The sequence below is a fragment of the Sorex araneus genome, chromosome 5, assembly GCF_027595985.1.
Source record: "Sorex araneus isolate mSorAra2 chromosome 5, mSorAra2.pri, whole genome shotgun sequence".
NCBI lineage: Eukaryota > Metazoa > Chordata > Mammalia > Eulipotyphla > Soricidae > Sorex > Sorex araneus.
In genome coordinates this window covers 92,939,024-92,953,302 of record NC_073306.1, presented here as the reverse complement: position 1 = coordinate 92,953,302, position 14,279 = coordinate 92,939,024, and positions in this window count along the sequence as shown.

Below are 14,279 nucleotides of genomic sequence, written 5' to 3'. Positions count from 1 at the left end.
TCACTGTCATTCCATTGATCATCAATTTGCTCGAGCAGGCGCCAGTAACATCTCCATTCGTCCTAGCCCTGAGATTTTAGCAGCTTCTCCTTACTCATTCTTCCCAGCGGTGCTGCATTGGATACTCTTTCAGGGTAAGGGGAATGAGACCTATCATTGTTACTGTATTTGGCATATTGAATATGCCACGGAGAGCTTGCCAGGCTCTGCTATGTGGGCAGGATGTTCCCGGTACCTTGCCACGTTCTCTGAGAGGGAGAACTAGGCTATAAGAGGTCGTGCGGCTGCATTTGCAGCCACACACTTCTGGGAGCATTGTTTCATAGTCTCTGAACCTTGGCTGTTGATGGGATTATATGGTGCCAGGGGCAGTTTGTAGGTGTCGCTGTCAAGCTACTGGAGAATGGGGGGGTCTGGGTGGAGGAGAACCAGTCCCAATCTGAACAGGCTTGGAGATCTCAGCCCTGGGTCCTGCACACCTGGGTTCCTCTGTCAGTTCTTTCATGAGTGAGGCTCATCCAAACATGCAGAGAGGGGCCTTGAGCATGACTGTGGCTGGGTTCCAGAGGTTTTTGACTGCTGGGGCTCTGCTTGGGGCGGGGAGGGGAACTCAACCCACCCCGTTCTGAGGGGCCCCAGAGAAGACATCCAGACGGGGGACAGGGGCAAGAGATTCTGCATCGCACTTTTTAAAATATAACCAACCATATTTTTAAGTTTAATTTTTATAAAGTAGTTCGCAATATTTGACTATATTTAATATTCAAACACCAATTCTACCACCTTATTTGGGATGTTTCCACCTAGAACCCCAACCCCTGTCCCAAAGCAGAACTGAAATAATTCATTTTGTTATGACTAAACCCCTGAACATGATCCAAAAACATTTCCTTAGAGGAAAGTGTGTGAAGATGGCTATATTTCACCCAGGGGCCATTAAGTCTATTGAACCTTGTGTGCTTATATTATATATGTATGTGTGTGTAAAAAATATATTTCCCTCTAAGATTGGTTCCCTTCTACTTTAAACTCCATGCAATATGGTGTACTACTCTTGGAATATTAGTGATTTGAGGTATGACATGTCACCCGGCCACATTTGCAGCAGTCCAGTAGAAAGTTCATTCATGCGTGAGGCTCCACCTGAGTGTGTGGAGAGTGGCTGTGAGCTTGGCAGCGGTTGAGTTCTGGAAGTTTTTGGCTGCCAGAGTGGGTCCCTTGGGGCAGAGGGGGGCCTCACCCATCCCCCTCTGGGCTATCCAGAATGAAACAGCCTGGCGGGGGGGTCCAGAGGCATGGCTGTGGTATGTCCCAACCATATTCTTTATTTCTGTCACTTTTGATTATAGTCTTCTCATTTCTGCTCTCATGCTTTTCTAGTTTTTGCTGACTTCCCAACCCATCATTTTTTGAAGCTCACTAAACATCCTCAATATGGTGCCAATAAAGTCATTCTCTGAGAGTTTACAGGACACCTTCTGTGTTATTGTTTGAACCCATTGAGCTTGGTGGTTTTCTGTGTGTTTTCCTCATTGCACCTATTGTATTTTATATGTTCCTACTGTGCCAAGGGTGAATCTCTGTGGTTAGCGCCCAGGTAGTGTATGTGGCTGCGAGGCTTGTATGTTCAGGAGAGGGGAACTGAGATGGTGAAAAGAGTCAGGTGTGGAGGCTGCTGGGACTCAGCTGGGACAAGGGATAATATGCTTCCAGGTCAAAGAAGCCCCCATAGGTAGCCAGGGTGGAAGAGCAAACAGAGGCAGAGCAGATGTGGAGGTACCAACCGAGAAGATGGCACAAGCAGTCAGGCCTGATTTCACCTTTTTTTAAAAGTTAGGTAGTATAAAAATATGTTTGTGTGTGTTTGTGTATGTGCATGCATGTATATCACTTTTACTCATTCATTCATGGTACTTTCCCTCCTAACAACTATTCCCATTAGCATCACAAGTTTCTTCTTTTCTCCTTGCTTACCATAGAACAGATCAGGATAGGCTACATCCCCCCACCTTCCTGTACTTTTGGAAGCCTCAACAGTCACATCCACATCCCAAAGCAGCCACCCAATTGAAAAGCTACTCCAGTTTTACCATCTGATAAAAATACTGAATGCCCTGAATAAACACCACGACCTCTTAGCACCTGTATTGCAAACCATAATGCACAAAGGGAAAGGAGAGAGAGAGCAGAAGGAAAGTGCCTCCCATAGAGGAAGGTTGGGGATGGGGAGTCCGGTGTTTGGGAACGATGGGAGGGAAACAGGGGACATTGGTGGTGGGAAATATACACTGCTGGATCATTGTATGACTGAAACCCAATTATAAACAGCTTTGAAATGGTCTATCTCATGGATATTCAGTTAAAAAAATTAAAAACATTAAAAAAAATGTAGAGTTCATGCCCAGTTCAATCAGCTTAATCAATGACTGAATAAATAGCAGTACTCCTACACTAAAAAGATGTTTGCAGTCAATGAACTCATCAAAAATATGTAAAGAACTCACATTCAGTGATTAGAAATAAATAATCAATTAAATAATAGGCAAACATCTTTATTTTGTTTGGGGGATCACACCATGAGATAGAGAGACAAAGCTTTCATGTTCGAGATTCAGCCATATAATGATCGAACACCCATCCCTCTACCAGTGCACATTTTCCACCACCAATGTCCTCAGTATTCCCACCCCCATACCCCCACCATCCCAGTCCTCACCCTGCCTCTAGGGCAGACAATTTCCCCAATACTCTCTCTCTACTTTTGGGCATTATGTTTTACTCGAATTTTCCCATCACCATTCAAGCCTACGTGCCAGGGGCAGATGATAGATAATTTTGTTTTCCATTGCTCATTTAGAATATCACGAGAGCTCCCATAGCCGCAAAAGCGGCTGTGAGCATCTGGAATGTGTTCAGGTTCTGTGCTCAGGTTCTACTGCTGGCAATGCTCACGGTGATTCAGTGAAAGATTAAAAAACAAATACTAACATGTTGTTACAGGTTAAAATAAATAAATAAATAAATAAATAAAAATGATCTAAACATTTCCTTAAGGAAAGTGTGTGAAAATTGTTGTAACACACTCTGAAGACATTAAGCTCTTGTATAAGAGATTACTAACATGTTGTTTACAGGTTGAGCCATGTATGCTTATATATGTATATATATATACTTTTCTGATCAATATCGGTTGACTTTTACTTTATACCCCATTGAATGTGGTGTGCTACTTCTGCTACATCAGTGCACAATTCCTGGAGGAATTCTAAAATTTTAAGTAGGGTCATAAAGCTTGAGTTAAATTTTTAACTAGATGATGACTTTGGGGTCTGGAGGCATCTCTGCAACTCTTCTGAGAGTTATTTGTGAGTTTCTAGGTCTTGGCCATTAATGAACATACATGGTGCCATAAGTAGTTCATGGGCATGACTGCCAGGTTTCCGGAACAACAGGGAGATGGGGCTTGGTAGCCCATTCCCCACTCTGAGAGCCTGGAGATTTGTCACAAATCTCTCATATATATATGTATATATATAAATATATGTATATATATATATCTGGCAGATTTATTCTCATGTGTGAGGTTTCTTCAGAGCATGTGGAAATTGGTCGTGAAACTGTCAGCAATTGGATTCTGGAGGTTTTTGTCTGCCAGGGTCCTGTTGGGGCAGGTGGTGGACTCAGTCATCCCCCTCCAGGGTGACCCAGATGAGACTCAGCCTGGCCCAGGATCTCTGTTCTGCTCTTGACTCCAGAGTTTTCTAATTTGTTTCTTCGGGAGGACCATACACAGTGCCATGCTGTTGGGAGCACCTCCTCCTGGCACAATGCGTGGGAAACCCTTTCAGTGTTGTGTCAGGATCATGCAGCAGAGGGTCACGTATCCAAGGCTCCTGCGGGAAAGTCATGTATTCCAGTCCTTTGCACCATTTCTCGAGCCCCAACATTTTGTTCCATTTTACAGATTTTTTTAGAGTGTCTATATTTCTAGTTGTTTTTTTAAAGTTATTACAAGGGCTGGAGTGATAGCACATTTGCCTTGCACGCAGGTGACCCGGGTTCAATACCCAGCATCTCATATGGTTCCCTGAGCACCGTCAGGAGTAATTCCTGAGTGCATGAGCCAGAAGTAATCCCTGTGCATCACCGGGTGTGACACAAAAAGAAAAAAAAAGTTACTACAAAGACCAAAGACCTTTGTAATAACTAAAGTCTTTGTCTGACAATTGCAGTACTTAAGTTATCTCAATGTTGGTTTCTGTTGAATGCCCATTTTTTTTCTCCACAGATGTTTAGGGGACCAGGGCTATAACTTAGAGGAAGAGCACTTGCATTTCCTGTGTGATGCCCTGAGTTCTATGTCCAGTAGTATCAAAAGAGGAAGAAGAGGGGCTGGAGTCATAGTTCACCAGGTAGGGCTTTTCACTTGCACACGGTTGACCAGTTTCAATCTCTGGCATCCTATATGGTCCTCCAAGCAAAGCCAGGAGTGGTTCCTGAGTGCAGAGCCAGGAGTAATTCCTGAGCATCTCGCTGGGTGTGAGAAAGAAAGAAAGAAAGAAAGAAAGAAAGAAAGAAAGAAAGAAAGAAAGAAAGAAAGAAAGAAAGAAAGAAAGAAAGAAAGAAAGAAAGAAAGAAAGAAAGAAAGAAAGAAAGAAAGAAAGAAGAGAGAGAGAGAAAGAAAAAGAGAGAGAAAGAAAGAGAGAAAGAAAGAAAGAAAGAAAGAAAGAAAGAAAGAAAGAAAGAAAGAAAGAAAGAAAGAAAGAAAGAAAGAAAGGAAGGAAGGAAGGAAGGAAGGAAGGAAGGAAGGAAGAAAGAAAGAAAGAAAGAAAGAAAGGAAGGAAGGAAGGAAGGAAGGAAGGAAGGAAGGAGAAAGAAAGAAAGAAAGAAAGAAAGAAAGAAGAAAGAAAGAAAGAAAGAAAGAAAGAAAGAGAAAGAAAGAAAGAAAGAGAAAGAAAGAAAGAAAGAAAGAAAGAAAGAAAGAAAGAGAGAGAAAGGAAGAAGGAAGAAGAAAGAAAGAAAGAGAGAGAGAAAGAAAAAGAGAGAGAAAGAAAGAGAGAAAGAAAGAAAGAGAGAGAGAAAGAAAGAGAGAGAGAGAAAGGAAGAAAGAAAGAAAGAAAGAAAGAAAGAAAGAAAGAAAGAAAGAAAGAAAGAAAGAAAGAAAGAAAGAAAGAAAGAAAGAAAGAAAGAAGAAAGAAAGAAAGAAAGAAGGAAAGAAGGAAGGAAGGAAGGAAGGAAGGAAAGAAAGAAAGAAAGAAAGAAAGAAAGAAAGAAAGAAAGAAAGAAAGAAAGAAAGAAAAGAAAGAAAGAAAGAAAGAAAGAGAGAGAAAGGAAGAAGGAAGAAGAAAGAAAGAAAGAGAGAGAGAAAGAAAAAGAGAGAGAAAGAAAGAGAGAAAGAAAGAAAGAGAGAGAGAAAGAAAGAGAGAGAAAGAAGAAAGAAAGAAAGAAAGAAAGAAAGAAAGAAAGAAAGAAAGAAAGAAAGAAAGAAAGAAAGAAAGAAAGAAAGAAAGAAAGAAAGAAAGAAAGAAAGAAGGAAAGAAAGAAAGGAAGAAAGAAAGAAGGAAAGAAAGAAAGGAGGGAGGTAAAGAGGGAGGGAAGGAAGGAAGGAGGGAGGGAGGGAAGGAAGGAAGGAGGGAGGGAGGGAAGGAAGGAAGGAAGGAGGGAAGGAAGGAGGGAAGAAAGAAATAAAGAAAGAGAATTAGAAACAGAAAAGAAAGGGAAAAAGAAAGAAAAAAGAGGAAGAAGAGAAATTGGTTGTTTAGGTAGGTTTTCTTGGTCTTTTGAATGTTGGGTAATATTTGGCTACATCTTGGACATTTTGAATGTTATGTCTGAAAATTTTGAGTCCTATTTAAATCTTCTGGTAAGTATTGACGTTTTTGTTGAGGCACACCACCTGGATCAATTCAAATGTACAATCTTGTGAGCTGTGATTTCTGTCAAGGGAGCTGCTGCAGCATTCACAGTTGTGCACTCTCAACTCCCTGCTCCATCTGAAATCAGGACGATGGTCTATACTCCTGTTTAAGGTGTGGCTTTCAGTTTGTGTCACTATACTCAGAACTAGGGTGAGCCTGGTTATTCATGCATAATTTCAAGGTTCCCTATTTTTAACCCCCCCACTCCTGGTGACTTCTACACCCAACTCTGCATTTTCTGATCCCAGATTCCCCCTTTCTAGGGTTCAGGCTAAGAAGATGAGATTTTCGTTTTCCCATAGGGTCTGCTGTGCCTCTGAGGCTGAATTCTGCCTCTCTGCAAGAACTCACCTTGGATAGAGCAGACAGGATGAATGGGACTCTGTTCTCAGGGACCATCTTAGCTTCCAGTGGGAGCAAAGGGTACTAATTCTTTGTTGGTGTTGGCCTGGAATGGGACTGGAAACATCAAAAAGTTTTGGTCATGGGATCGCCTTTCCAGAGATTCTGGCTTTAAGGCTGGAGGAACATTTTTATATGTTTCCATTGGTAGTTGTAGGTATAAGTTACTCTAGTCAGGGTGTATAGAGGCATCACGGTATGAGAGGAAGGTTGGGGAGCTTTCAGAGAAATCCCCACCAGACTCCCCAGTGATCTTTATACTCTGTATCTTCCAGCATTTTCTGATAGTTTGAATGTGCTGCTTTCTGATGTTTAAGTCAAAATGAATAGGAGAGATAAATTTGAGTTCACTTCTTTGTTCTTGCTCAGAGCCTAAGTCTATGCAAATGTTTATATATAAATGAAAAAATGGAAATTTCTCAATATCCCATTTTATTTTTAGTTTATTTGTGTTATTTTGGGGGAAGTGGAGGGAAGGCCAAACCCAGCAGTCTCAAGGCTTACTCTTAACTCTGTGCTCAGAAATCACTCTTGGTGGACTCAGGGAACCATACATGGTACCGGGAATCAAAACCAAGTTGGCCATAGGTAAGGCAACTTATCTCTCTGGCTTCACAATATCTCATTTTATTTACTTTTAAAAATTTTTTTATTGGGGCTAGAGAGATAGCACAGCGGGTGGGGCATTTGCTTTGCACGTGGCCGACCCGGGTTCAAATCCCAGCATCCCATATGGTCCCCTGAGCACCGCCAGGGGTGATTCCTGAGTGCAAAGCCAGGATAACCCCTGTGCATCGCCAGATGTGACCCAAAAAGCAAAAAAAAAAAAATTATTAGTGAATCACCGTGAGATACAGTTACAAACTTATGAACTTTCATGTTCACATTTCAGTCATACAGTGATTTTTTACATCCCTCCACCAGTGCCCATTCTCATCCACCAATGTTCCCAGTATCCCTCCCACCACCCCCACCCCAATCCCCACCACCCGACCCTGCCTCTGCGGCTGTGCATTCCCTTTTGTTCTCTCTCCTTTGGGGTGTTGTAGTTTGCAACAGAGGTATTGAGTGACCATCATGTTTGGTTTATAGTCTATTTTCGGCACGCATCTTTCAACCCGACTGGGTCCTCCCAACATCCTCTACTAGATGTTCCCTTCTCTATCTCAGCTGCCTTTTCCCCCAGCATGTGAGGCCAGTTTCCAAGCTGTGGGACAGACCTCCTGGCCCTTATCTCTACTACGCTTGGGTGTTAGTCTTCCATTCTGTTACTTTATATTCCACAGATGAGTGCAATCTTTCTATGTCTGTCTCTTTCTTTCTGACTCATTTCAATCAACATGATACTTTCCATGTTGATCCACTTATATGCAAATTTCATGACTTCATCTTTTCTAACAACTGCATAATATTCTATTGTGTAGATGTACCAAAGTTTCTTTAACCAGTCATCCGTTTGGGGGCACTCTGTTTTTTTCCAGATTTTGGCTATTGTAAACAGTGCTGCAATGAATGTACAAATGCAGATGTCATTTCTACTATACCTTTTTGCCTCTCCAGGATATATTCCTAGGAGTGGTATTGCTGGGACAATATCTCGTTTTAAAACATGTCCATTTTATATCTCCAAATCTATAAATATAAAATTTTATTTAGTCTTTCTCCTTGTCTCTTAAGGAATAAAAAATACTAGTGGTATTTTTTTCTAGTGTAAGATTCAGACTTATTTTGTTTTATTTAAAGGTAAGTATCATACTGTTTGGGTAACCATTGCTCTTACTGTTTGGCTCACAAGGAGTTGAATAAGGGTAAGTGCATGGCTTTCTTGTTTGGGCTCAGCTGTTCTCTGGCTCTGTGACTGGTTAGTTTCTTTACTAATCAGAGCTCCATCATCTATCAAAACAGTGATCAAAACTTTGGAATCTCTAGGTTCTCTCTGGCCTGCACATGTTGCCCAAGGGTAAATCTCTGCTCATTTCCTCCAATTTATGAGTCAACCTCACTTCAAGGATCCTAAGTAAGCCTAATAATTACAGGAAGAGCAGAGGCTGGGATATTTCACTTAACCAATCATCCAAATAGCTAATCACTGTTTGTATTAGTCATTCATGAGGCATTTTTTTCTTGCCATGTTATCTATGTATTCTAAGTCCTAAACTGCTTTACCCAGAGGAATAATCCAACCTCGGGGTTTTTGGTTATGGGGAGGAATCCCACACACTAAAATAAAACAAAGCCCAACAAACTGACTTCTAAAGTATATTTTACAGGTCAGTTATTTATATAGAAAAAAAATCCCACGGGGCCCAAGTGATAGTGTTGCAATGCCTCCAATCCTAAAAATGGTGAAGGAAATTGAAATCAGCCAGCATAAGGCCACTTGCTGCTTCTGCATCAGAAGTGAGATGAAGAGACAGGCTGTGAGCATCTGTAACTGTGGTTTCTACATTAAAAACAGCCCCGGCACATAAACCAATCTGAGAATGCAGCAGCTGCTGGCAGATATACTCCTGGACTCTGAACTAAGCTATGGCCCCCTGCAGCAGGAGGGGAAGGGTTTCTGTCCCTTGGCCTTTTCCCCCCTGGACAGCATGGTGATCGCCACTGTTCAGAACCAATTGGACAGAGACATAGGAGTTTGCAGTGATGGAACAGTATGCATGGGGAATCTTGTGATGGGACCCCATGCATACTGCCCAAATGAGACCCCAAGTGGTCGCCCATGAACAGCTCCTCCGCTCCTGAACAGCCATGATCCCAGCACCACAGAAACCAATCTCGGAATGCAGTGGCTGCTGGCAGAAATACCTCTGGACTTAACACCAGAATTCCAAATCTAGACGGCTGCTTTCGTGACCGTGCAACATCATACGCTCTTTGTTACCTACAATAGAAAACACACAATCTAATGATGCCATTCCGACAGGTCTGACTGTTAGGGGAAAAACTCCAAATAATGATAGTGAGTTTCCTGTCGAAAATTGAATGTAATCAAAGTAAGGAAAGAGTAAAGTGAAAATCATCTACCACACAGGCAGAGGGGGAGTGGGAGGGGGGGTATGCTGGGGGTATTGGTGGTGGAACATGTGCACTGGTGAAGGGATGGGTGTTTGAGCATAGTATGACTGAGACTCGATCCTAAAAACCCTGTAACTGTCCTCACAGTAACTCAATTAAAAAATAAATAAATAAATAAGGCAAAAAAAGTAAAAGAGTAAGAAACTGAGCATTTAAAACTTAATATTATGATCTTTATCTTGTCTATCAGTGCTATAAAAACCAGATAGAAAGGAAAAGAAAATAAATTTGTAATAAAGAGTATAAAATGAAAAAAAAAAACAGCCTCGGGTCACACCTGGACCTACAATATCACTTCTGCTGTCATAGTCAAATCTGAAGACTGAAGGAATTGGAAGATCAGTAGAAAAACCTGCCATTTTTTACAATTGAGATTCTATGTCTTACAATATTATTAACAAGTTTTCTCATGGACATAATTCACACTTGCCATATAAAACATGACTAGCCTATAGCAAATTAGTTTTTATGTAAAATTATTTTTAAATATGAATTCTCTCTATGATATTTCTATAGCAAATGTTTCCAGATAGATTGTTGGAAAGTTTTTAATTATTTTAAGGACATTTTATGTATCTATGTTTTGTATTTTCATAAAACTCTATTGTTTTTTTCAGACTGCCTTTCTTGATTGTCACTGTCATCCCATTGCTCATCGATTCGCTCGAGCAGGCACCAGTAACATCTCCATCATGAGACTTGTTGTTACTGTTTTTGGCATATTGAATACACCACGGGTAGCTTGCCAGGCTCTGCCATGCGGGAGAGATACTCTCGGTAGCTTGCCAGGCTCTCTGAGAGGGGTGGAGGAATTGAACCCGGGTTGGTTGTGTGCAAGGCAAATGCCCTACCGCTGTGCTATCACTTCATTCTTTCCCACCCAGAGTTCTGACAAATATTTATCTGGATATTTTTACAGTTTGGTTTTCTTTAACATTTTCTTCTTTTATTCATCTGGTCTTATGTTGATAGATATCCTGTGAAGCAATAAATTATTTTCTTGTTTATAAATAACCAGTTTTTCCAGCAGATTTGAAAACAGAATATTAAACACCAATTGAGACTACCACCCCAAAGAGAGGAAGCAATGACATGATTTGGTGCTGGAAGAGTTTATAACGTGGAGGTGTTCTGAACCCTGGTGGATTATTGTATGAGCATTGAAAAGTTGTCAGGAAATAAAACAATATCAGCAAGGACTAGGGACACTTTCCTAAGCAAGGGACACTTTCACTCTTCTATTTGTCCATTCTCTTTACCACAATGAACACTTATAGGCTCAATCAATTAAAGGTTGAGAATTGTTTCATGATGTTAAGCCTTCCATCAATCACTGAAAAATGAGGCATGCTCATAGCTAGGAGTATTAGAAGGTTTAGAGAAGTGTAATTCACATGTGGATAGATCTAGACCTGAAAACTCACTATTAAACTGTTTTTGATCCATCAAATTCTCTTTTTTGTTTGTTTATTTGTTTTTTCTTGGGCCACATCTGGTGGTGCATAGGGCTTACACCTTGCTCTGAGCTCAGGAATCACTACTGGCAGGATTCAGGGGGCTTTCTGGAGCGCTGGGGATGGAATCTAGGTCAGCTGCATGCAAGGCAAGCACCCTAGCTCCTGTATTATTTGTACTATTGTTCTGCCCCAGGTTATCTTATAAAATTCTGTCCATGTGCTTCCACCTTTCAGCATCTTTATTTCTCTTTTGTGTATTTCTGCTGTCCCACCCTGCCTCCCGTCCATATCTGGAATCTGGTTTATTGTTGTGTGCATACACACACACAGAGCAAATTCCATAGATCTTAAACATATATTTAAGGAGTTTTGATAAATTTAATCAACTTCCCAAATGACACATGAAATATTACCATTATACAAGAAAATTTCTTTGTACCTTTTCCTAGTTGCCACCCCCTCCATCTGCAGCCAATCATTCTTATTTTTGTCCTCAATTAGTCCCAACTATTCTTGGGAATCACCTCACTTGGATTTTAAGTATGTCTGCCTTTGTGCCTGGCTTCTTTCAGTCTACTCCATGTTTCAGGGTGTCCTCTGTGCTGGTTCCAATGTTCATCATTTATTTCTTTCTATTGTTGAGTGGATTCCTTTACCATTGTTGCAGAGCTTGTGCCTGCCCTTTGATTTATACTGATACCTTTGGTGAAGATAAACACATTGGAATTATGGATATTTTCCTTTTCATTGGTCTATTATTTAAATAACCAACATTCTCTTTAAAAATGGCAAGATGATATTTATATGGAAATGTAAAAAGTAAAGTATTCTTTCAAAAAATACACTGAAGTTTCAGGAAGCTAGTACACTGGTTTGGCAAGTGTCAGAGGCCAGCTGATCTCCAGATGCACAGGTCCCCTCTCCAACAGCATTGCATATGTGACCCTGGAGGTCCCCAAACACTTCCACGTGTGGGATATCCCACAACAGCACAGGGTCCGAGAAGCACCTTACCTTGGCTCCTTACATAGACCTGCTATGCAGCTGCATTAGAGCTAAGGGACCTGGTTCCCAGCTCCCTAAGAACTTGGGGGTCACTTTTTGTGTGTACCTCCTTGTCCTCTAGATTATCCTTTATCTAATGAAATGTTTCCTGGTAAGAGTCACAGAGTCCGTGCATTTTCCTGAACAGATTTATTTCTGAGAGAGTTGCTTGGGGTCAACCCCCCTCCAAAAATTAATAACGCTTTATAGTGAGACTAAAAGTCAGGTTGTGTGTCCTCCAATGATTTGGTTTCATCAGCTCATTGATTTCCACAAAACATTTGCTGAGAATTTTATTTCAATCTTGCATAATCTATAGATCAACTGTGTGAACCAACAACTTTACAGTATGGATTCTATTCCCCTGTAAGTATGGTATGTTTCTCCAATTATTATCTTTCTTTATATTTCTCAGTAATGCTTTATTGCTTTCAAGCATAAAAATCTATCTTTTTAAAATTTATTTTTATAATATTGATTACATATAAAATTGACAGTATTCTTTTCCAGTCTTCCTTCCTTTGATGCTATACAAAAATATAATTAAATTTCCTATATTGGCATTTACCACTAGATTGAGCAGGATTCAAGAGCAGACCTCTTTGAATTTTTAGTATTCAAAGCCATGTTATTATAAACAAAGGTAGTTTTGTTTATTTTAAAAATATATTCTTGTGGGGGACATCAGGGCTGGCAATGCTCATGGATACTTGTGTCTGTGCTCAAAGGTATTTTCACTGGTTTTGGGGGGACTATATGATGACAGAAATAGAATGTCAATCATGTGCAAGACAGGTACCTTGACCCCCGTACTACTTCTCCCATCCTTCTTTAAAGTCTGTTCTTACAATTTGCTCTATTACTTCTTCCATTATGTGTGTGTACCTCTTTGCCTTTTGGATTATCTTTCGTCTAATGAAATGCATGTTGTTTCCTGGTGAGGGTCGAAGAGTTCATGCTTTTTCCTAAACAGGCTTATTCTGAGAGAGTTGCTAGGCTAGTTTTCCAGTATTATGCAAACAAATAGAATGTATTTGGGTTACAGCAGTGCTTTTGAAAGATAAAGGCTGTCTCCTTGATAAGACGCACCTCTGGGCAAGTGCTGAAGGTTGTCAGGTCAGATAGATAAACAAATGGAGCTGAGTATTAATTACACATTGATGTTGACCTAGAGAAAGAAACTTTAAGCCACAGGTTTCTGGTCTCTATTATGCCTTGTTATGTATTATTATTAATGACTTGGATGGAGACATTGATAGCCTGGTGATAAAATTTGTGGGTAATATAAAGCTGAAAGAGTTAACATCTTGGACAGAATTGTGATGCAAAAAAGATTTGACAGATAAAACAGTGGATCAGATATAATAAGATTATAGTTAATGGGATAAATGTAAAGGCCTACACTTGGTCAAAATAAATAAGTAAATCAGACAAAAATAGGAGAAAATAGGAGAGATTTGCTTTGACAGTAGCCTATATGAAAACGATAGAGATGTTTCCATTGATTATGAATTCAAAGGGAATCAGTAGAGCACTAGAGTTTATATTATAATGGATATCTGGGTAGGCTGTAAAGGGTGTGATATCCTTTATTCTTCTAGAGTGATGCCTCGCGTTGTCAAGAATTTTCTTTGTGACAGCCATCTTTACATAAATCCGCTCATGCATTCTCACCACTGACCTTTTACTATTACCCCACTTCACAGATAAGAAAACCCAGGTTCAAAATATTAAGTCTCATGTAAAAGTCACAAATGATAATTAGGACATGTACAGGTATTTGGTCACAGATTGTAGCACTGCACTGTTGTCCTGTTGTTCACTGATTTGCTTGAGCAGACACCAGTAATGTCTCCATTTTGACTTGTTGTTACTGTTTTTGGCATATCAAATACGCCACGGATAGCTTGCCTGGCTCTGCCGTGTGGGCAGGATACTCTTGGTGGCTAACCGGGCTCTCTGATAGGGATGGAGGAATCGAACCCAGGTCAGCCTCGTGCAAGGCAAACGCCCTACCCGCTGTGCTATGGCTCCAGTACACTGGTTGCACACAGTGTACTAAACCCTTAATGCCTCTGAGTCTTTAGCTCTAATTCAGCGAATTGTGTCAGGTTTGCTATATTAGTTCACCTTAGAAAAGTGAGCTGAAGGAGGCAAGTTCTTGAAATCTAGAACTTTCTCTAAGGGAGAAAGATAGGAGAGTGGGGCTGAGCCATCCAGAGGGCTCATGGGGAGAGGGCAGCCATCATGATCCTTGTCCTCAGATGTGTAAACAGGCTCAGATTGCACACATCTGCGACCAGGAGGGCAAAGCCATTGCCAGTGGGATGAAAACACACAAGTGGGTGTGTAATCAGGAAAAAAGGGGCATCAGGGCTCT